We start from the raw sequence: 23,779 nt of genomic DNA, 5'->3' as shown, positions 1-23,779 counted from the left end.
GATCATTGGTTTTATTTGTCAAACACAATTGCTCTGGACTCCACCAGCTTACCAATTAGGCTTCCTACAAGGGCCAGGAAAAACCACTCAGAATAGCCGAAAGAAAACAAAATGGGGGAAGGATATTTATGGGATATTTATTGGCTCCAGTATGGGTTTTCTAGGGCTGCCGTAAGAAATTGATCCTCTCCCAATTTCAGAGGCCAGAAGTCCAAAATCAACGTGTCAACTGGCCACGCTCCCTCCGAGGGCCCTATAGAAGGGCCATTCCTTGCCTCTTCCAGCTTCCAGTGGACCAGGGTGCTTGGTTTGTGAGGCCGTCATGCCAGTTTCTGTGTCCGTCCATAAATGGCTTGCTCCTCCCCGTCTCTGTGTCCTCTGTCTCTTAGCAGGGCAGAATAGGCCTGCTGGCCTGCCAACGTGCTCACTGCTTCGAGGGTCTGCCCTATTCCAGTGTGATCTCGTCTTGATCCTGACCTGCATTAAGTCTGCAGAAACCCTATTTCCAAATGAGATTCGACCCATTACCTGTCTGTTTTCTGGAAAGCCCAGGGACAAGCCGAGCAGGGGTCAGCTCTCACCTTCTCTGCACCTGTGTGCTCAGCTCTGCTCCCTTCCAGAAATCACTGTCACTCGTGGGTTCCTTGTGGTGGTGACGATGTGACAGCAGCCCCAGACTTGCATCTTTCTCTGGTTCAGGTCCCGCAGGAAAGAGAGTTTTCTTAAAAGATGAAAAGAACATGACCGGGGACGGAGTGACTCACACAAGTCCACACAACGTGAGGTGCCAACCGGCTTAGCTCGGGCCTGAGTGTGCTGCCCGGGAGAGCCGCAGCGCCGACGGGAGGGCTGGATGCCCCAGACAGCAGCACCTGCGGTGGCCCGAGGAGGAGCGCTTGCAAGGAGGCAGACCCTAGCTTTCAGCACGACCAGGGTGAGTAGTGAACATCCACTGGTCCTTCTTTCTGCCTTCCTTTCCCCATCACGGGAGCGTGGCAATTTTCTGGGACCAGGAACCGGGCGGATTAGAGATGCAAACGCGAGTGTGGCCAAGGCCCTGCCCTGAGGTGCCCTGTGGGAGTCGGCGCGTCAGCATCAGCGCCTGTGGCCGGTGCGACGGGAGAAGCCAACATGGGCAGACTGGAGACCAAGAGGAGGGAGAGGAAGGCCTTCCTGGGAGCTGGAAAGACTTCCCCAGAGAGGAGGTGTCTGGCTGAGCCTTGAAAAGCGAAGGGCGCTCCCCGCAGAGAAGGGGCCATGATGGCGTGGAGGGCCGTGGGCAGCCTGGCGGGCGCAGCCCGGCACAGCGAGGGGAAAGCGGCAGGGGTGTGGGGCCGTGCCAGGGCAGCGCGGGGCTCCGGGAAGATCACCGGGAAGAGTCTCCAGGGACGTCTGCAGAGGAACCTACCGTGCAGAGGGACACTAGAGACGGACACGGGCGGCCTTCCCTGAGGGGAGAACAGCAGCGATGGGCTGACAGCGGATTTGAGGACATGGATGGCGTTGGATGGCGGGGCTTGGGGCTGATTAAATGCGGGGGAGGGCTGAGGGACAGGAAGGAGGCTGGCATGGGGACGGTTTTCAGACTGGGTCTCCAAGCTCGGGAACACGGGGAGGCAGAGTGGCTTTGGCGCAGATGGAAAAGTCAGTTTTGGACACACGGATGTCGAGAGGCCTGCGCAGCACCCGGCGGTGCCGGCCCCAGCAGGTAGGAAGATTAGACGGCGGAACACAGGGCTGGAGGCGAAGAGCAGCGAAGGGCCCGGCGTGCGCTGGGGCTGTGGGCGAGAGGAGGGAAGAGGGTGGGGACAGACGAGGCAAGCCCTGCGCAGTGCCGGGCACGTCAGGGCGAGAGCCAGCGAGGCGCCCAGGCCCGGGCGGCCTCTGAGCGCAGGCCCTCAGACCCGCGGGAGAGCAGCGGCCCATGTCCTGCTCCTCCTCCAGCTTCGCTCCTCCCCCAGCTCCTCCCTATGCGCCTGCCTCCGCCTCCTGTCCGCCAGGCTGAGGAAGGACAGCGGCCAGCACAGCCCGTGGGCGCAGGCTCTCCCAGCTCCCGCCATCAGGGCTGGCGCTGAGGGAGCAGGAAGGCGCCAAGATGCGCGCTGGGGAGGAGGGCCCGGGCCCAGCACGGCTGACCAGTCTGTCTGTCCGCCAGCACCGGAGGCCGCCGGGCCCCGCCTGGCCTTACTCGGCCAGGCTGCCAACCCCTCGTCACCTCTTCGCCCGCAGCCACGGCCCCAGGAGGGGGAGAGGCCACAGCGCGCTCCCTCCCCCACAGGATCTGGGGCTCCCGAGGCCATCCGTCCTTCACTCCCGCCCCCTGCGGCGGCTCTGCCGTCCACTGTCCCTGCAGGGCTCCAAGTCCAAGCCAGACGCCAGCCCACCGAGGGCCACCAGCCTCTTCTCACCTCCCCAACTGGTGCTTTCCCAAATAGACCACTGTTTTCTGATCAAAGATCACTACGCTCATTGCAGAATATTTGGAAAACTGAAGTAGTGAAAGACACTTCAATTTATAACCATTCCTCAGGAATGACTGATTCTAAGGAACAAAAGCTCAGGCAACCTTCAAAGCAAGGAAGTTTGTGAAAGGCCATGTCGGAGTGTCTGTCGGGAACCTGGCTCCTCTCTGGCTCTGCTCCTGGGAGTCTGGAGCCAATACTCTCTGAATTCCTCAGTCCCAAGGTGCACTTAGCGAATTACCTTTGCCCTTTGGGGCCCTCTCAGGCCTAAACTGAATTTTCTGACTTTGTCCCCAAGCCACTCTGCCCCCTCTGCTCCAGGCTCAGGCTGGGGGACGCAAATCTTTTCCGTCACTAACTCCAGGGTAAGGGACAGATGCATCTTGTCTCTTCATTGCACCCCGAGGAGCCATTAAAGTGCAGAGAAGAATTAGGACTGAGCTCCCCTCTCAAGGAGCTTGCAGTCTGCTGCGGGCAACTCTCCAGCCTGGGCAGTGCCCTGGTGGGTGTTAGGAACAGGGCTCCAAGGTCACCTCGGAAGGGGCAAGTGGGCCTTCCTCAGAGGAGGTCACAGTTAAGTCCGTTGGAGAGGACTTACGGGCAGGAGAAAGGGAGGGGTGGCAAATGAGGCAGAGGCAGCGGCGTGTCCAGTGGCTCGAAGGCACGGCAGTGGTGAAACGCGGGACATGGGAGGAAGGTGGGCCCTGCCGAGGGGAGGGCGGCTCGGCCGTGGGGTCAGGAGGGGCTGGCGACAGCCCTTAAATCCTGTCGTACCGTAGGAGCTGGACTGGACGCTGAGGAAGTGAATGTTTTTGTCCAACAGAGTAAAGAAGATGGAAAGGGAAAAGTCTCCCTAGAAATTAAAGAGAAGTCGGCCCCATAGCTGACATGCAGGGGGCAGAAAGGGGTGGGCTTCGGGTCGGAAGGCCTGGCTCCATGGCCGGGCCCCTGGGAGTAACTGGACCTCTCTTCTCTGAGCCTTGGTTTCCTCCCAAGTGAGAAATGCAGTGACTCGAAGGTTGACTTTGGCTCTATGATTATGATTTCTACATGCCCAGAGCTAACCATGTCCTCAGAAAGAGAACTCAGAAGCCAGCTACAAGATGGTGAACCTAGCATTTTTTTGTTCAATCACATCTTATTAAAGAGCTTTTCCTGAACTGCAGTGGCCCCTAAGCCCATACGTACTAAAGGATCATTAACACTCCCCCCCCTCCCCCCGATTTTGGCAGTAGAGGAAGAATCCTCTATTTCCATTCTAACTCTAACTCTATGGTCAAAAACGGGCATTTTCCTCTGGGACCAGAAAAAGGATATTTGCTGTGCAGTGATGGGGAACTCTGGGGACAGGAAAGAAACTGTTTCTATCTGACACGGGTTCCGTTAACACCCTCTGTCCTTTCCAGATAGAAATGCTTCATCATCATTACTGAAGAAATTTCCTGTTTGGTCAGGCAGGCTCATGCCTTTTCCTCTGTGCAAGTTTGCAGTTTGCTGTAAATGACTCAAGATGCATGACGGTGAAAGACACAAATGACGGCACATCCCCGTTCCCATCTACTCGTGAAGCTTTCCTGGAGGCCCGGTGAGGAGAGCTCCCTGGGGCGCTCGGAGTTTGTACAGGAAGGCGGAAGCCGCACTAGGTATTTTGTGTAGGAGGTGATCTAATACAGGGATTCGAAGCTTACCAACCACTGGAAGGGCTGGAGAGGAGAGCTCAAGAAGGCCAGTGTGTTTGTTTCCCAGGGCTGTCACAACAAAGTGCCACAAACTGGGTGGCCTAAAACAATAGTTGCAGAGGTGCAGAGGCTAGAAGTCTGAAGTCAAGGTCTCAGAGAGGCCATGCTCCCTCGGAAACCTTCATTGTCTCCTCCCAGCTTCTGGTGGTGGCTAAAAGGCCTTGCCTGTCTAGGCCTATAGCTGCAACACTTCAATCTCTACCTCGGCCATCACATAATGTTCTCCCCTGGCGTGTGTCTCCCTGCTTATAAGCATATTGGCCACATTGGATTAGAGGTCCACCCTACTCCAGTATTCACTAATTATATCTGCAAAGACCCTCTTTCTAAATAAGGTCACATTCTGAGGTACTAGGTGTAGAACTTTCACACATCTTTTTGGGGAACACAATTCAACCCATAACAGGCGGTTTCAGGAAACCTGAACATGCAGGAAGCCCAGAGACGCCATCAGCAATGGCCTCAGCTGCCCGAAGCACCAAAATCAGTGATTCTCGGGGGCACAAGGGGACACCTAGAAGTCACTGACCGATCCCATGGCTATTGTTCACTCTCATCTGAGCACTTGCCCACAGCTCCCACCAGGACATCATGGCTTCTGTCTTTTACCCTTCAGATCTCACACGGGTGCTCCTCATCAGCAGGATCTAACTAGGACCCTGCTGACCTGGTGACCCAGGAGAAGTCATCCCCGAGAGCTGTATCTTTCTGCTATGAACTGAACGCTGCGTTCCCCCAAACTTCTGTTGAAGCCCTAATCCCCAATTGATGGCATTCGGAAGTGCGGCCTTTGGGTGGTAACTAGGTCCTGTGGGTGGAGCCCGCATAAAAGGGATGAGTTCTCTTGTAAAAAGAGACCAGTGAGAGGTGATCTCTCTGCACCATATGAGGACGCAGCAAGAAGGCGCCAGGCTGCAAACCGAGGGCCCGCACCAGGAGTCGAATCACTTGCACCTTGACTTGAACTTCTTAGCTTCCAGAACTGTGGGAAGTAAATGTCTGATGTTTAAGACACCTAGTCTTTGGTTACAGTATTTTTGTTACAGTAGCCTGGACTAAGACACACTCTGAACACAGAGGAGAGCTTAGAAATGAAGGAAAGCATGAAGTATCAACAGACAATATGCAGCACACTCATTCTGACCCAAACTGGAGCCCCCAGAGGTATCTGTCTATTCATTCAAAATATTCACTGAGTACCTGTTACATGATGAAGAATTAAATACATATAGAATTAAATAAAACACAGTCTGTGGTTGGAGGGATATTTTTAGTTGAATTGAGAAAATACACATGAATAATTATAAGGTATTGTGAAAACTTTTATAATCTATAAAAATAAGGTCAAGTTTCTGTCTTCTCATTGGTCGTGGTATCAGATTAAAATGGGTAAGTGGATAGTCTCCAAATTCGAAGAGTACAATAATACACAGGCTATGTAGCAACCCCAAAACTTTAGTTTGAAAGATCATAGATAGATCGTCACCTGCCTGCTAAAATCTGAGGGAAAATCAAAGTCCCACAAAATTGCCACTCGGCTTCTAAAACGCTGCTCCCTCTGGTCTCTCCTCCTACTCGGTGGCCACTCCTTCTTGTCTCCTGCACTGCCATGTCCTCCTGTCCTCAACCCTGAGATACGAGAGGATCCCAGGGCTCAGCCTGGGCCCTCTTCTCTTCCCTGGCCATGCTTCTTGGGTTACTGTCAGTCCCTTGAGTTGAGGCACCGTCTGCATGCTGATGACTCTGACTCCATCTCCAACTGGACCCCACCCGACTCCTGATGCCACCTCAGCAGCTCCACTGACACGCCTAACAGCCTCTGAAACTTAACTTTTAGTAGCTGCGTCCCCGCAACCAATCTCCCTCCTTCCATCAGTACAGACCTTGTGTTTTAGCTGTGAGGACGGCTGTCTAGCCAAAGACCGTATTTACTCCCGTGTTACACAGGGCCATGTGAGCTTGCCAGTGGGGTGTGAGAAGCAGTGACACGTGTCACGATCAGGTCTGGCCTTTACAGGAAGGGGTATCCTCTCCGTTCCTCCTCTCTCTCTCCTGCAGAAGTGAGGGAGGAGTGCAACCTTCCACTGGACACCCAGAAGCTCTCTTCTGAGAACAGAAGACCAACAAAATAGAAAGACACCAGGTCCTCAGCACTGTAGCCACTAAGCCACCCCTGCATGGCTTTACTCTCAAGGTTGTCAGATGAGAGGGAGAAAAAATTCCGGTTTAATGTATTATTGGTTCTTGTTACATAGCCAGACCTGTATTGCAATTTTCAAAATGACTAATGTCAAATTCCTATGCACATCCCACCCCCAAACCTGCTCTTCCTACAGTCTCCCTCACTTCCACAAATGCTAAAACAGTTCTTCCAGTTGTCACACCCCAGATTTTAGTTCTCCTGAACTCCTCTGTTTCCCTCAATCCCCGATCCAATCCTCAGAAAATCTCATTGGCTCTACCTTCAAACACAGGATATTTGTAGATACTGAGGAATTCTTGTTGCTTCTTGTTAAGTGCGGTAATGGTATTGAGGCACTCTGTTTCAGAGATACTTATTGAAATATTTACAGACCCAATCACCCGATGCCTAGGATCTGCTTCACAATAACATGGAAGGGGGAGAGGGTGTCAATGCAACAGATGATCCCGAGTTGGGAATTGTGGAAGCCGAGTGTTGGACACTCACGGTTTCATTTTACTATTCTCTTATCTTTTATGTTTGAAATTTGCCATGATTCTCCTTGAAAACACGTTCAGTTTCCCAACACCTGTACCACCGCGGTCCTGATCCAGGTCAGTATCTTCCCTACAACCCTTCCCTGACGTCTCCCCACGCCCTTCCCCGCTGTGCCTGTGCTCAGCAGGGTGCTGGAGTGGCCCTGTCCAACGTGACGGCTCAGGTCTCTCCTGTGCTCTGGAGTCCTCCAGGGCTCCAGTCTCATTCAGAGGAAAAGCCAGTCAGGTCCCCACTGCTGCCCACGAGGCCTGTTTCCATCAGACGCCCTCTGATGGCGCTCGCCTCCTCCTAACTCTCCCCTCGCTCGGCCCTGTGCAGCGTGCTGCTCTCCTTGCTGTTCCGCAGACACACCAGGTGGACTCCTGCCTCGGGGCCTTTGCACTTGCTGTTCCTTTCTCCTAGAATGCTCTTCCTGCAGATACTGCTTCAGGCTTCTGCTCAAATGTCACCTCCTCAGTGAGGCCTTCCCTGACCACCAGCCCAGACAAGGAGCCCCACCCATGTTCCCCTCACTCCACTTCGTTCTTCTCCCCCTTGCACTTCTGTCCAGCTGGCGAGCTACGGATCGGCTTCCGCGTTTGCGTGTGGCCATTCCTCTCTCCCTGCACCTGGAACGGCGCCTGGCCCTCACGGTTCTTACTGAATAGCTGTCGGTGCGTGAAAGGGAGAGTCGAGCAGGAAGGGATGTAAAAGGCCATCACTCTGTCCTGCTGGAACAGAGAGTGGGGCAGAGGAGGCCGCCAAGGACCTGCGACCTCAGGACACATCGGCTCTCAACGTTGGAGGCCGGGTGTCTACAGGAGCTGATGGCAGCGAGGCTACCTCGGAAGGCAGGGCGGGCACCGGGCTGTAGGAAAGCGGCTGCCACCGGGAGGGGCGACGTGAGATGCAGAAGGCTCAGACGACAGGAGAAGCTGACATGCTTCGCGTGCTTGTCGGACCCATGCCCGACTGCTTTATGTCAGCATATTACGGGGGAACAAATGTTGCGGTTATGTATAGTGCCCTTGCTCCGCCCGAGTCGGAGCTTCAAGCGCGTGCATCCCCCAGACAGTGCGCGCCGCGCCCATTAGGTGTGAACACCCCCTCCCCCTCCCCTCCCGCCCGTCCACACCCGGTGAACGTCATTACTGTGTGTGCACACAAGCGTTGGGCAGTTACGTCAGTTAGTACCAATTTGCTGGTGAGTACATGCGGCGCTTGTTTTCCCATTCTTGTGATGCTTCACTTGGTAGGATGGATTGTTCGAGGCATCAGTTGGGGGAGTCCACGGCTCCCAAAGGCGTTGCAGCTCCTGCACCTTCATCAGATTTTTAACTGAGCATTTAATGAACTAAGCAGGGCTGCAATGAACATACTAAGAATTCTAGAACCACCCATGAGGATATGTATTTTCCAGGCCACAGAAGTCAAGGGGAAAAATAGAATTTTCTTTACTTTTCTAGAATTGAACTGAAGTTCTCTCTCAACATCTCATTCTAACTGAAAACATAAACTAGCCATTACCGGGGGAACCCAACTCAATTCTGACTTAAATTCGCTCAAACAGCTGCCTGAGAGGAAACAGAAAGAGAGAACAGAGGCAAAGGCACGTGTTAGTTTCCTGTAGCCGCCACTGTGCATTTCCACAGTCTCAGTGCCTCAGAGCCACACCAGGCTGTTAACTTACAGTTCTGGACAGCAGAAGTGTGACACGGGTCGCCCTGGCACAGTCTCAGTAGCTTTGTTTCTCCTGAGGCTCCAGGGGAGAGTCCGTTCCTCGACTTCCCTCCCCCGAGGCTGCCCGCCAGCCCTGGCTCCTGGCACCTTCCTCCGTCTCCAAAGCCGGCACTCACATCTCTCCACCCTCTTACCGGGTGACAAGTCTCTCTGACGGGCCCAGCTGGAAAGATGTCTCCACTTTTCAGGGCACATGTGATTAGATGTGGCCGTCCCAGACGATCGGGGGTGACCCCTCAACCGCAGTGCTCGTGACGTCAGTCACATGTGCCGAGTCCTTTGCCGTGTCAAGTAACACGCTCACGGGTCTGGGGACTAGCACAGACATCTGGGGGCGGGCATTATGTGCCTATCACGGGCAGAGATAAAAGAATGATTCAAGGATATTTTTGTAAAACTAAAGATATAAAAATAACCTTAAATGTATCCATTCACTTAACACAGGTTTACCGAGCACTCGCCGTGTGCCAGGCCCACTCCATGCAGCAGTGAAGGTGTCAGCAAGCACCTGCCCTCGTGAAGCTCACAGCGCAGAGGCAAGAGAAGAAACGGGAAGACTAGGTGCCAGCGGGCAGACATGAGGACTAGAAGGGAAATTTAAAGGGTGGAGCCGGAGAAGTACGGTGTTTTGGGTAGAGCATGTGGAAAGGCTGCTCAGAAGGGCAGGTGTAGTGGCACAAGCCCATAGTCCCAGCCACTCGGGAGGCTCAGGTGGGAGGATACTTTGAGCCCAAGAGTTCAAGGCCAGCCCGGTCAGTATACCAAGGTCCTGCCTCTAAAAAAAGTAAATAAATAAAATAGCATAAAGAAAGGCCTCTCAGAGGATAGAAAAAGAAGATTGGGAAAGGGAAAGCTATTTGAGGGAAGAGCACTCTGGTCAGAAGAAAAAGCAAGTGCAAAGGCCCTGCGGTAGGACTAAACTTTGGAGTTTCAAGGAACAGAACAGAAGACGAGTGTGATGGGTGTGTAATGGGGGAGACACAGTGAAGGAGGTCAGAAAGGTGGACAGGGGCCAGTGTTTGTAAGGCCTGGCTGGAGTGACAATTTTATTATCAGTGCATTGGAGGATTTTGTGAAAGGGAGTGACATGATCAGATTTACTGTTTTAAAAAGGTCACTTTGTCCATCAACCGATGAATGGATAAACAATATATGGTATGTCCACACAGTGGAATATCATACAACCATAAAGGGGAATGAAGTACTGGCGTATGCTACAGCATGGAATGAACCTTCAAAACATTATGCTCGGTGAAAAAGCCAACCACAAAAGGCCACGTATCATATGATTCCATTTATATAAAAGGAGCAGAAGAGCCAGATCTGTAGAGCTGCAAAGTTGCTTCATGGCTGCTTAGGTCTGGGGGAGGGGGAGGAGGTTGAGGAGTGATGGCTAAGGGCCAGGGTTTCTGTAGGAGGTGGTGAAAATATCCTAAAGTCAGATCGTGGTGCTGGTTGCACATCTCTGTGAACATACTATACTTAAGGCACTGAACTGTACACTCTCAGTCGGTGAATTGTGTGATGCGTGAAAAGGCCACTCTGGAGATACCCGGGTGAACTTGTATCTCGGGCACACATGTTCACCTTCACGATAGACGCCGCAAGACGACAAAGTGATGACAAATTTAAATTCACAAAGAAAAGGGGAATTCGAGAGAAAAGGACAGGCAACAAATTCTGGAAGCTGAAAAGTAGATCAGTATCAGGTCACTGACTCAGCAGACCAGAGAGGGCAGAAATCCACACAGGCCATGGCAAAGGCCCAGAGGCAGCCAACGTGCCTGACAGGACGCTGGAAACAGCCATTAATTAGAACGCCCCAGCGCCTCCTACTGGCGAGCTGCAGCGTGGACTGAGCCCGGAGCCTGGCTGGAGGCCCGTCGACAGACACTGCCCGGACTCTCCTCCACCACGCACAGCCCTGAGGGTCGGCCAGAGGGACTCGGCCCGGGCGCCAGGCACAGGTGCAGGTAGGAGGACGAAACTCGGCACAAGGGAGGAGGTGCACGTCCGCACGCTCCATGCTGAGGGCGCCCGTCAGGCCTCGCCCCCCGTCAGGCCTCTCCCCCCGTCAGGCCTCGCCCCCCCCCCCCCCCCCCGTCAGGCCTCTCCCCCGTCAGGCCTCGCCCCCCGTCAGGCCTCGCCCCCCCGTCAGGCCTCGCCCCCCCGTCAGGCCTCCCCCCCCCTCAGGCCTCGCCCCCCGTCAGGCCTCTCCCCCCGTCAGGCCTCCCCCCCCCTCAGGCCTCGCCCCCCCGTCAGGCCTCTCCCCCCGTCAGGCCTCCCCCCCCCCTCAGGCCTCGCCCCCCCGTCAGGCCTCGCCCCCCCGTCAGGCCTCTCCCCCCGTCAGGCCTCGCCCCCCCGTCAGGCCTCGCCCCCCGTCAGGCCTCGCCCCCCGTCAGGCCTCCCCCCCCCCTCAGGCCTCGCCCCCCGTCAGGCCTCTCCCCCCCCTCAGGCCTCGCCCCCCCCTCAGGCCTCGCCCCCCGTCAGGCCTCTCCCCCCGTCAGGCCTCGCCCCCCGCCGGCCGCCTTGCCCCACGAACCCACCCACAGCCACGAGGCAGGAGACTGTGGAAGTCCTCTCTGGACCTGAGTGAGGAGGTTTCTGTTGCAACAAGACTGTGTACTGATCCCAGCCCTTCCTGGTTTACAACCACAGACACTGATTTTTCACACTCGCGGGTCTGCAGGTTGACGGGGCTTCAGCTCATCTCAGCTGAGCTCACGGGGGCTCGGACTGCAGTTCAGGTTGACGTCTTCCTTACGGATCTGGTCATCTGGGACTAGTGGCTACTTGGCTCGTGTTCCTGTGGTGAGTGACAGAGGACAAGAGGGCAAACTGAGGGACACACGCAGCGTATTTAAAGGCTCGGCTCCAATCGCAGCTGTTCACGTTCCAAGGGCCCAAGCAAGTCCCCAGGCAAGCGCTGCCCCACCAGACAGGGAAGTACACTTCTCCCCAGGGCCTGGCAAAAATAGGCAGAAAAATGGAAATGTATGGACAAATAATGCTACAGATCACACAGCCCAAGAGAAAGGACACATGCTCATGGACCGCTGGGCTCCTCGGATGAAACTGCCCAGTCAATCACACTGTGGCAAACTTTTGGTCTCGAGACCCCTTAATATTCTTCAAAAGTATCGAGGACACCAAAGAGATTTTGTTTGTGGCTTGTATCTGCCAACATTTTGAAATCAAAAGAAATAAATGCTTTAAATATTTATTAATTCACTTTAAAAATAGCAATAATAAGCCCATTATGTGTGTAAATAATATATTTTTATTAAAAATAACTTTTATCTAGCCAGAAAATAAACCTCCTCTTGTGTGATTGCAAAAAAAAAAAAATAAAAATAACTTTTATCCAAAACAAGCAAAAATTTAGTGGAGAGAGTAGCATTATTTTAAAATTTTCAAGTCTCTTAAAGGTTTGGCTTAAAAATCAATCTGAATTTTCCGATTTGCTTCTGCAATCAATAGGTTGTGATATGTTGTTTGGATGAAGTGTTCGAAGACTAGAGATATGTAGTTAGAAAAGGGAGGAGTATTTCAAAAGCCTTTTCAAACAATCACAGATATTCTCTTTTGATACTGCATCAAAAGTGTACAAGTCAGTTACTTAAAGGCTCATTGCAATGTGGAACCTATTACTATGACCATATCATTGCACTGTTTGCCTTCTGCTGTATTAAGATCTACCCGCCTATCTGCCACTTTGAATGGGGGAGAGCCATACATTTTACCAATATATGGTTTTGTATTGGTTCATAGAATCATGCAGATCTTCTAAAATGCTGACACATTTCATTATACACCATCAAAATGTCGCATTCATTATTATCACTGCTGATCTCATCAAAGTTTAATTATTAGTGAGATGACAAACTCACACTGACAAACAAAGTTTTCAAAATTTTATCCACTGTCTTAAAGCTTGAATTTTATCATTGCCAAAAAGTACTGTCAGTCATTTCCTTCAAGTGACAGGCTAACTTCACTCATTTTCAAGATAATGTCTACCAAAGGCCAAAGTCTGAATAACCATAATTAGTCTGTAAGTTATTCAGTTATTCTTTCAAAAAAGATGGCATTCCATGAAGAAAAGTAGCTAGTTCAGTTTGCAACTCCATTGCAGACGTGCTTTTCCTTGAGTCAACCATTATACTTCAGAGGCAGCAAGAGTGCCTTAGACGCACTTCTCATTGCCACAGAGTATTAAAAAGATGTGTACTTGAGGGTCAAAATTTAATAAAATCAATATATTTTCTGTTTCATGAAAGATATTCTCAAGCGAAAGCAGTTTTTTATTGTTATTTTAAATGTGCGGCAGGGAAGAGTTTAAAAACTATTAGTAGAGTGTGATGCTGCTGCCTTGATTTGTACGTATGCATACACCCACATATAAGGAGATTCATTGTAAGCAATTGGCTAGTATATTAATCCTTGTGGAAGCTGACAAGTCAAAAGTCTGCAGGGTCAGCCAGAAGGCTGGAGACCCAGGGGAGCCAGTACTGAGTTCCAGTAGAATGAAATCTGCTAGAAACAGGAAGAACTACAGTCGCAGATGAAGACCAATGGTGGTCTGCTGAAAGATTCCCTCCCTTGCTTAGGAGTGGCAAGTCTTTTAGTTCCATTTAGATGAGGCCCACTCACATTATGGATAGCAATCTGTTTTACTCAAAGTCCGCTGATTTAGGCCAGCAACATGGCAGAATAGGAAGCCCCAAACCCTTCCTCCTCCCACAGAGACACCAAATCAATAACCATACATGGACCAATTCCCTTTTTGAGAAATCCAGAAATCAGCTAAGAGGATCCTGTATTGCCAGCAAGCACAAAACCAACTGCATTGAGATTATAGAAAAATTTATGGCGCCTACCCATCAGAGTCCCTGTCCCCAGCTCAGCATGTCATAATTGAGAGGAAACTCCCAACTCTTCACTTCTCCCTGGAGACAGAAAGAGAAGACTGAATTGTATGTCCAGTGGTCTGACTTTTTTGCAGGGTAGGCTGCACGAGGGACTAGCTTCTGTCTCACCTGAATCTGAGACTAGGGGGAAAGGCTGCCAGGCTGGACTGCTGAAAGGAAAGATGAGGTTTGGGACAGCCACACACTCATCCATCATCATCCTTTCCTCCAGCTTAGTGCGGAATGGGCATGATACAATCCCTAATTCCTGGCTTCTTCCTGGACAGAAATAGTTGAAGTATGTGTCTGAGATTCTGATTCTTTGGGAGAGGGCTGCCCAAGGGAGTGGTCTGCGTCTCACATGACTTGAAGTATTAACAGGACCTGGCACAGTCTAGGTGTCTGGGAGCCACAAAGAACAAAAGAGAGCTGAGAAGCTTGCTGCCACTCCAGGGGCCCAGCGGAACAGTGGACAGAGCCTTGATGGCCTCTCCCTCAGGGTGGGAAGAAGGAGAGTGGAGCATGCATCCAAGAGTCCAGCTTTTGGGGGGCTGCTCCAAAAACTGGTTTTTGTCTTGCATAGGTTAGAGCACTGATAGGACCTGACATACTTGAGAAGCTTGGGAGTTGCTGATAAAAGAAAGCTGGGAGGTTTAGGAGAGAGCCAGAGAACCTGCAGTACACAGACAGGCACCAGAGGAAGAAGATATTACGAGTACCTGTAAAAAGAAAACAGCAAGTCCTTCTAAATTGGAGATTTACATGCTGAAGTCCAAAGAAGATGCTTCCATAGAAAAAGTTTGGACGGATGTCAGAATCTTTAGCCAGGCTGATTGATAAAGACCTTTCCCTTTACAAAGCCAGGCAGTAAAGACTGGGAGAGGTGTCTGGTTTTTTAAATGCGTGGATCCCAACAGAAAGTTACAAGGCACATGAAGAAATAGGGGGACATGATCCAAAGGGCAGAGGAGTAAATCTCCAGAAAATGACTGGAAAGAAACAGGTATATGAATTACTTGACAAAAAATTCAAAATAAGTATCATAAAGGTACTCAATGAGTTCAGGAAAATGACGTACGAACAAAATGAGAATATCAAGAAAGAGAAAATATCTGAAAGAACCAAACAAATTTTGAACTGAAGAATACAATGACTGAATTAAAAATTCACCAAAGGGTTCAACATCAGAACTGATCAAGCAAAAGAAAGAATCAGCAAACTTGAAGACAAGTCATTTAAAATTATCCAGTCAGAGGAGAAAAAAGGAAAAAGAGTGAAGAAAGTCTAAGGGAGTTATGAGATACCATAAAGTGGACATATATATATATATATATATATATATATATATATATATATATACACACACACACACACATTATGGAAGTTCCAGAACAAGAAGAAGGGGGAGGGGGAGAGAGAGAGAGAGAGGCAGAGCTCATCTGAAAAAATAATAGCTGAAAACTTCCTAAGTTGGGAGAAGTAAATAGATACCAGATTGAAGGAACTTAATGGATTCTACATGATAAACCTAAAAACCCATCACCCAGACACATTATAATAAAAAAAGACACAGATAAAGAGAAAATTTTGAAAACAGCAAGAGAAAAATGACTTGTCAAGTGAAAGAGAGCTTCTCCATAAGACTGTCAGCAAATTTCTCAACAGAAACCTTGCAATCCAGAAGTGAGATGATATATTCAAAATGCTAAAAAAAGAAAAAAGCATATATAAGATATAATATTCTTATATGTTGTATTACATTAAAAATATTATACCCAACAAAGCTTTTCTTCAAAAATGAGGGAGAAATAAAGATATTCCCAGATAAATAAAAGCTGAGGGAGTTCCTCAGCACTAGACCTACCTGCCTTACAAGAAATGCTGAAGGAAGCTCATCATTGAAATGAAAGGATTCTAGACAGCAACACTCCTATTGGAATGACAATTATCAAAAGCCAAAACAAAACAGAAAACAATATGTTAAATACCTTGGTGAGAATGTGGAGAAATTGGAATCCTATGCACCTTTGTTGAAAATGTAAAGTAGGGAAGCCACTGTGGAAAACAGTATGGAGGTTCCTCAAAAAACAAAAAAGATAATTACCATATGATCCGTCATTCAGGCTTCTGAGCATATATACAAGATATCTGAAAATAGAATTTCAAGGAGATGTTTGCACTGCCATATCTTTTGTAGCATTATTTACTACAAGTGGTGAAAAAAATCTAAATGTTCATCAATGGCTAAATGCACTTTAAAAATGCGATATATATATATATATATACACACACACAAATATATATAGACACACACATATATACAGACACACATCCATATATATGGGAAATTATTATATATATTATTATATTATATATAACATAATTATAATTATATATTATATTACATATATAATATATAATATATAATATGTGGGAAATTATATACAATATTATTGTATTATACATTATATAATATATGACTATTATTATATATTATATTAAATATATGATATTATTATATAATAATAAAATTATTATATATGTAATGGGAAATTATTCAACCTTAAAAAAGGAGGAAATTTTGTCATATGCTACAACATGGATGACCCTTAAGGACATTATGCTTAGTGAAATAAATTTGTCACAGAAAGACAAATTCTGTATGATACCACATTTATGAGCTATTTAATGTGGTCAAACTCATACCAGCAGAGAGTACAATGGTGGTTGCCAGGGCCTTAGGGGAGGGAAAATGGGCAGTGCTATTCAACAGATAAGTTTCTGTCACTCAAGATGAAAAACTTCTGGGCTCTACTGCTCAGCAATGTGCACACAATCAGCAACGTTCTATTGCACACTTAAAAACTTGGGGGTAGATTTCACATTATATATCTATACCACAGTAAAAAAATTCTACAGACTTAAACCTTAATCTTACCTAAAACACCTTCGCAGAAACGCCCAGAATAAGGTTTGACTCAATCCCTGGGCACCCTGTGACCCAGCCAAGTGGCACATAAATTACCGCCGCATGCACATTGCTTTTGCACAATCAGCACAACGTCGCCCAGTGAAAGGGCGCCCGAGGGCATTTTAGTATCCTGGCGGGGCGCGGCGCACAGGGCGGCAGCAGCGCGGGAGGGCGCGGGGGGGGGGGGGGGGGCGAGTGGCGCGGGCGCGGGCTGAGCCGCGCGGAGCGGCCGGGACCCTCCCCGCCCCTGCGCCCGCCGAGCGGGACTGCGCCCGCCGAGACACAGACGCGAGGGGTGGACGAGGAAGAATAGAGCCCTGCGTCTCCCGCCGACGGCAAACGGCTTCATGTGTCTGACTGTGGACGTCTCCAAAAGCAGCAGCAAGGAAAACACGGAAGGGGAGCGATGCTGCCCAGAGGGAGGTTGCGGAAGATGCCGCCCTCGGGCGCGCTGACAGAGCGAGAAGGGCTGAACAGGCAGGCGCGGGCGTGGTTCGCCAACGCGAGCGCCCCAGTGACCGTGAACCCGGCCGGAGGGTCGCGGGCGTCACAGGTGTGACAGCCTGCGGGACGGATGGAAGCCTTCCTCGGTACTTGAGGCGCCGCGCCCACTCGCCGCTCGTGGACCGGCCACACTAGTGTGCAAAGAACCCGTCCTCGCTGCTGGCAGCGAAGCCCCTCGCCGCACGCTCTGCCAGAGGACGGGCGGCGGGGACGGGGACGGGCGGCGGGGACGGGGATGGGGACGGGCGGCGGGGACGGGGACGGGGATGGGCGGCGGGGACGGGGATGGGGACGGGCGGCGGGGACGGGGACGGGCGGGCACGGGGACGGGCGGCGGCGGCGGGGACGGGGACGGGCGGCGGCGGCGGGGACGGGCGGGCACGGGGACGGGCGGGCACGGGGACGGGCGGCGGGGACGGGGACGGGCGGCGGCGGCGGGGACGGGCGGGCACGGGGACGGGCGGGGACGGGGACGGGCGGGCACGGGGACGGGCGGCGGCGGCGGGGACGGGCGGGCACGGGGATGGGCGGCGGGGACGCCGCGGCGCGTCTTCCCCGGGCAGGCCGCCGGGAGACCAGCGCCCGCCGCACTCGCTGACCGTCAGGGCGAGGACGTGGACCGCCCAGACGCTCGTGCGGCGCCGCCCAGACGCCCTCCCCCGCCGCCGCTCCTCGCGGCCAGTGCGTCCTCCCACGCGCCCGCCCTCGGGGCGCCGCGGTGCGTTTGCCGACACCCGCCGCGTCCTGAGTTACCCGCACCGCTCCTCCGAGAGCAACGCCGCAGGTCTGTCCCCAGGCGCTGGGACCCCAGTGCTGGGCCCCACCGGGAGGGGAGAGGAAGCAGCGCACCCGGAAGTCCTTGCTCCGCGTGCGCGCACCGTGCGGGGGGGCCCGCACTCCGGCCGCCGGCCGGCCCCGCCCCTGGATGGCGTCTACGCCGGCCGGTGCCTTCGGAGGCTCGGCCTCCCTCCACAGAAACTCGGGCTTCGGGACGTTTGAGGCGGAGGAGAAAAACAAGAGTAACACTTGTTCCCGGGTAGATCTGATGCTAGTCCCCAGGAGGCAGCCTCGAGAGATGATTGGCATTTGGTCTGGGTTGCAAAGTGCTCATTTAAAATGCTAAGATATACATACTAAAGTTTGCATAGAAAGGCATATTTTGAATAGTCCGAAGTTGGGTTCTCGCATTTAGGGTAGTTTCTATGTTAAACCATCAAAATGGCCTTTGTAAGTAGTATCCATTTGAGGGCTTCTAAACGCTTCCATCTGGTACTTTTGTGAAGAAGGAAACCAGAAAATGATAATGTTTTATGAATAATAATGGCAGGACCATGGGTTTTGATCCTTTCTACGGGCTTGTGGTCATTGGGTCTCCCCTTCTCATCTGATATTGTAAGTTTCTAGAATTTGACCATTTTAAAGTTATTTTTATTTTGCCCTTCTAAGTGTTACTATTCCTACCTCCCATTATGATGACTGATTTATCAGACAAAATCACGTGTTTATAAACTTACTGACTACAAAGAGTTTCACAAAAACCATCAGTGGTTTTTGTGAAATGGAATTACATTTATTTTCATGAGATTTGGGCAAATTTTTTAAATTGTCTAGAAAATTGACTGTTGTGGAATTTTTCTGCCACCCCAACAGTATTTTCTTGTGTTGATCTAATTAGTTAATTTTGCAAAATGAGAATCACTATGTGACACTCATCTAATTTATCTTGTGGTCGTATGGTCAGAATAAGAAAAAGAGTTTAATTTTCTCGTAATTGGTTTGTTGGGTGGTATCATAATAGTTATCTGATTTTAGCATTTGAAAATAATGAGTATGATTCCATGATGGCCAACTGAAGATTGAATTGCCCCTGACAACCTTATTGGGTTTGTGAATTTCACTGTGGACCAGGAAGTGTAATGTAATTTTTGACTTGAGTGAAAAGATTGAAGTTGCAGACCTTTTCATAAGTGACTTGTCAGTTTAAATTCCAGGTTTTATGATTGCCATATTTTCACATGTTGCTTATAAAAGATAATTATTCTTTTTTTTTTTTTTTTTTTTTGAGACAGAGTCTCGCTTTGTTGCCCAGGCTAGAGTGAGTGCCGTGGCGTCAGCCTAGCTCACAGCAACCTCAAACTCCTGGGCTCGAGCGATCCTTCTGTCTCAGCCTCCCGAGTAGCTGGGACTACAGGCATGCGCCACCATGCCCGGCTAATTTTTTATATATATATCAGTTGGCCAATTAGTTTCTTTCTATTTATAGTAGAGACGAGGTCTCGCTCTTGCTCAGGCTGGTTTTGAACTCCTGAGGTTGAGCAATCCGCCCGCCTCGGCCTCCCAGAGAGCTAGGATTACAGGCGTGAGCCACCGCGCCCGGCCAAGATAATTATTCTGAGTAGTGATTGCTTCCTTGTCTCAGTGTAGAATTGCCTGTGTTTTTATTTATTGTTCAGATCAAAGACCAAACATTTTCTTAAATATATTTTGTGTAATATTTTATTTGTATACAGTGTTGCTGAAATATTTAAATGATAAGGTGTAACATGTTAAATAAAATGGTTATTTTTGAATTTTAAAACTTAGTTTTTTGGGGTATGAACTACTAGAGTTGATAAAATTCTGCCAAACTATTGCTTATATGTACTGTCTTGGGACATGCTTTCTTGAAATATTTTTGTGTTTAATGAAGATGCGATATTGGGAAGTGGAAATAAAGTCATTGTATTTTTTAAAAAAATATTTTAGTATTATGATGAAGACAGTTTTGATATTGTGGACCCTCTGACAGGGTCTCAGTGACACCGAAGGGTTCACAGACCACACTTTGAGGACAGTTGCCCTATAGCGAACCCCACATTCCACTCACAAACACAGGTCTTCACTGAGCTTCTGAGCACACCCTCCTCCGTAAGAAGGAGCCGCCAAACGTGTCCAGACATTTCATGAGAACCTATATTGTGAAGGAAATTAAAACAAAAACGAGAAGGAAAAGAGAAAGAGAAAAGGAAGGGAAAGGTGCAGGCGGAGAGGGACAGGGAGAAGGAGAAGGAAAAAGGAGAAGAAGAAGAGAAGAAACTCACAAACAACAGAGACAAGGCGAGGAATGGGAAAAATTACAAAGCATGCATAAACCTATCGAGTGTTCTAGGAGAAATGAAAAGTTGCTGTGTCCATGAAATAGGAAGGGATGACAATATAGAGGTAGCAAATTAAAAAATAACCTCGAAAATTGAAAACTATGTTAGAAGAAATTTTAAAAATTGACTAGGGAATTGAAAGATAAAATTTGAGAAATCCCCCTAAAGATGGAATAGAAAGACAAACGGGTCAAATATTGGGGATAAACTATACGAAAATTAGAATATTTGTTCAGGAAGTCCAAAATCCAAATAAGTGTAATTCCAGAAAATGGACAGAGGATATTATGAAAGAGATTATTCAAATTTCCCACGAATAAAGGAAATCAGGGTCTATATTCCATACCTACAGGGCCCAGCAGTACCCAGAAAAATTAACTGAAAAAGAACCACGTTTAGCAAAGCAGTGCTTCCAACAGCTCCCAGAGTCTGGGGGAAAGAAAAGGCAATAAATCGGTCTCATTGAAATGAAAATGCCATTGGTTTACTCACCACCAGCACTGAAACTCTAAGTCAATGGGTAAGAGACATTAAATATTGAAGGAAAAATTATTTTCTTTTAAATATAAATCAAATTAATTGAGAGATATCACAAGGTATAAAGAATAATGCAATGGACAATGGAGTATCTTCCACCTTAAGAGATAAAACATTACCAAGACAGCTGAAACCCTCTGATATTTTTCCCATTTCACCTCCATCTCCCCACCTCCTAGAGGTAAATACTGTCATCCTTGCCATCATGGATTGCATCTAATGCCTCAAATTTCTTTATACCTTCCTACATATACATGCATCCCTAAGCAATATTATTATTTTGAACTTTAAAAGTGTAGGTAGAATTATACATATATGTAATGTGTATAAAATTGTCATAATATGTGGAATATGTGGAATTTCCTCTTAGCATTCTGTTTGGAAGACTTATCCATGTGCCCTGGTTCACTGTCACTGCTGTATGGTGTATCATGGATATCTCTTGGTTAGATGGATATTGTATGGATATATCATTTTCTTATTTATGAATATAAAGTCGCTTCCAATCTTCTGTTATTAAAAAATATAAGTGGGATGTTAATTTCAATATTTCTACGGAGGCACCAGAAAACAATGGGCATCAGATACCAAAACCAGTGCCAGACTCAGACGTTACAATGGGAAGAGTCAGCTTCAGGGCCCTTGAGCCCCCCACCCAGTCTGAGACCATCGCAGCATGAAAGCGTCGGATTTCCTACAGCATGGCGGCCCTGCCTGGGGTATTTCACTGCTCACTCCCAATCTGTTGTAATGCCATTCTCGAAACTTATTTCTGAGTGTAGTATTGGCTTAAAGTTTTGTAATACCAAAATCACAAGAACTCCCTATTTAAACTACAACACAAAAATTCTATTGTGGGCCTCGCACGATGGCTCACACCTGCAATCCTAGCATTCTGGGGGGCCGAAGCGGGCGGATCGCTCAAGGTCAGGAGTTCAAAACCAGACTGAGGAAGAGCAAGACTCCGTCTCTACTATAAATAGGAAGAAATTAATTGGCCAACTAAAAATATATAGAAAAAATTATCTGGCATGGTGGCACAGGCCTGTAGTCCCAGCTGCTCAGGAGGCTGAGGCAGAAGGATTGCTCCAACTCAGGAGTTTGAGGTTGCTGTGAGCTAGGTTGACGCCATGGCACTCTAGCCTGGGCAAAAAAGTGAGACTCTGCCTCAAAAAAAAAAAAAATCTATTGTGGTATACATTTGATTAATTTATAAAATGTTAAAGGAAAACATTTTACTTGAACAATCTTTTATCAAGTTTTATTGTGGTATAATTTGTAAAAGTAAATTACAAAAGAAATTATGGATACGTTGATATTATTGTCATATTTGAAGTTCAAAGCAGCAATGAAGCTGATCTGAATATTTAATGTATTTATTTAACTGTGGCCTCTTCTGTGTCAAAAGTTACATAAAGTCTAAACATTTTCTTGTGGAGGTTGAGAGAGGGAAGAGGATTTTAGATGTGGTTTTGTTGAGGATAGATGTGATGATGTTAGTCTCACCATCCCCTTTGAGGGGAGAAAGAGGATGCCCATCTCTCACTTCAAGACTTACAAGAGATCTCAGTCGAGCCCTTTGTGAGCCTTGAAATTTAGGGGCTACAGTGAACTGCAGCCTCTGGCTCTGCTTCTGGCTCAAGAAATGCTAGAGCACACAGACGGACGGATGGACGGATGGATGGATGGATGGACAGGTGGATGGATGGATGGATGATTGGATAGGCCTGTGGATGAATGAAAGGGCAGGTCAAGGAAAATGAGCACTGCACTGGATCAGCCTGGCCTCTCCTGCATGGGGGCAAATGGTGCATGACTGTTTCTCATGAACCAAAGGTGGCCCTTGGGCCAGAGAGCTGGTCTGCAGTCATCTTGAATTTTGCCCAAAAAGACTTTTGGATGATGTGACAGCTAGAAAAGCCAAATGCATCTCCTGTGTCACACATGCCTCCTCCCCCAAAACACAGGTTCAGCCCGGTCATCACTTGTGCCTGGAGGATGGAGGACAAGTCTTATGCTTGGGTGAAGGTTGAAGAATTGCTTATATATTGGAGTAAATATTCTAAATTCTGAACACTTCTTGTGCACATGTTTAAATTGATGGGCAAATTAAGGAAAATTCAGAGCTCAAATGGTTGACCTGCCACTATAAAGTTAAGACTGCAAGTCTCTTAAGTTCTCTGCCTACCCTTTATTTTCTTTCCTGCCTATTCTGAATCTGCTATTGCATTCTACTGATATTGCGATAAAACTCACTGTTTATTGCATTGCTACTTCAAGGCTACTTGGAGATCTTGGCTTTCTTATACAGTTCGGCCAGTTCTAGCTAAAATGTAAACATTGAAAAGTCATTTGAAACTGAAAAAGAGGGGGGGGGGTTAAAAGAGGCTTTTTAAAATCAAACCACCATGGAAACTGCTTTACCCAAAACTGTGGTCCACTGTCTTCCTATTGGGGCAGTTGAAGTTTGAACAACTTCTAACTTTGTCAGAAATAATTTGGATCTAACCGTTTTTGTAAACCAGCAAGTGTGTATTATGGTCTCATGGCTAGAGTGCTGAGGTAAAAGCTATTGGACCTTTGATTTTTTTTCATGTGTATGTATAAATTTAGATGTGTTTTGTGTATGTACATGTACTATATTATATGTTGTGTCTACATGGTACTAAATTGGCTTATAAATAAGGGAGCACTCATAAATTAAGTAAATAAGTGAAAATCTTTTCAAGTTCACATAAATTTAGTAATCTGGTGAATAAACTGGTTTAAAAAATTATTGGTAAAAAAAAATATAAGTGTCTTCAAAATTGTCAGCATCCAGTTTTCCCTGGGTTTCCTGGTCATTTTTGTATTTTGCCTCTGCTAGATGTTTTAAGGTGTCAGGGTTTGACACTAAGGTTATAAAACTATAAACCCATCCAAAACCAAAATGATCTGTGTTCATGTGATTTTTGATAATAAGACTAATTTAATATTGTTGGTTTAATGAAAACAGCTGTATCTTTTGAGTTATTGGCAAAAACATCCATGTGTTTTAGGCTATTACTTAGGTGAATACCT

At 48.4% G+C, this 23,779-nt stretch overlaps 1 long non-coding RNA gene across 3 annotated transcripts; it reads right to left on the bottom strand.

Annotated features, from left to right (window-relative positions):
• Positions 1 to 8,351: 8,351 nt before the first annotated feature.
• LOC105861823 (uncharacterized) lies at positions 8,352 to 17,243 on the bottom strand. Of its 3 annotated transcripts, none has more exons than XR_012914015.1 (5): positions 16,509 to 17,243; positions 15,559 to 15,649; positions 13,541 to 13,609; positions 11,207 to 11,466; positions 8,352 to 9,009 (listed from the first exon to the last, which is right to left on the bottom strand). It is a non-coding gene; the product is annotated as an uncharacterized LOC105861823 (long non-coding RNA). The 3 variants fall into 3 exon arrangements; XR_001149736.2 differs by lacking the exon at positions 16,509 to 17,243 and adding an exon at positions 13,700 to 13,849 and having other exon boundaries at positions 15,559 to 15,893; XR_012914014.1 differs by lacking the exon at positions 16,509 to 17,243 and having other exon boundaries at positions 15,559 to 15,886.
• Between the last annotated feature and the right edge of the window lie 6,536 nt (positions 17,244 to 23,779).

The sequence above is a fragment of the Microcebus murinus genome, chromosome 21 (assembly GCF_040939455.1).
Source record: "Microcebus murinus isolate Inina chromosome 21, M.murinus_Inina_mat1.0, whole genome shotgun sequence".
NCBI lineage: Eukaryota > Metazoa > Chordata > Mammalia > Primates > Cheirogaleidae > Microcebus > Microcebus murinus.
The sequence above is the reverse complement of the archived record's forward strand: the minus strand, read 5'-3'. Positions and strand labels throughout refer to the sequence as shown.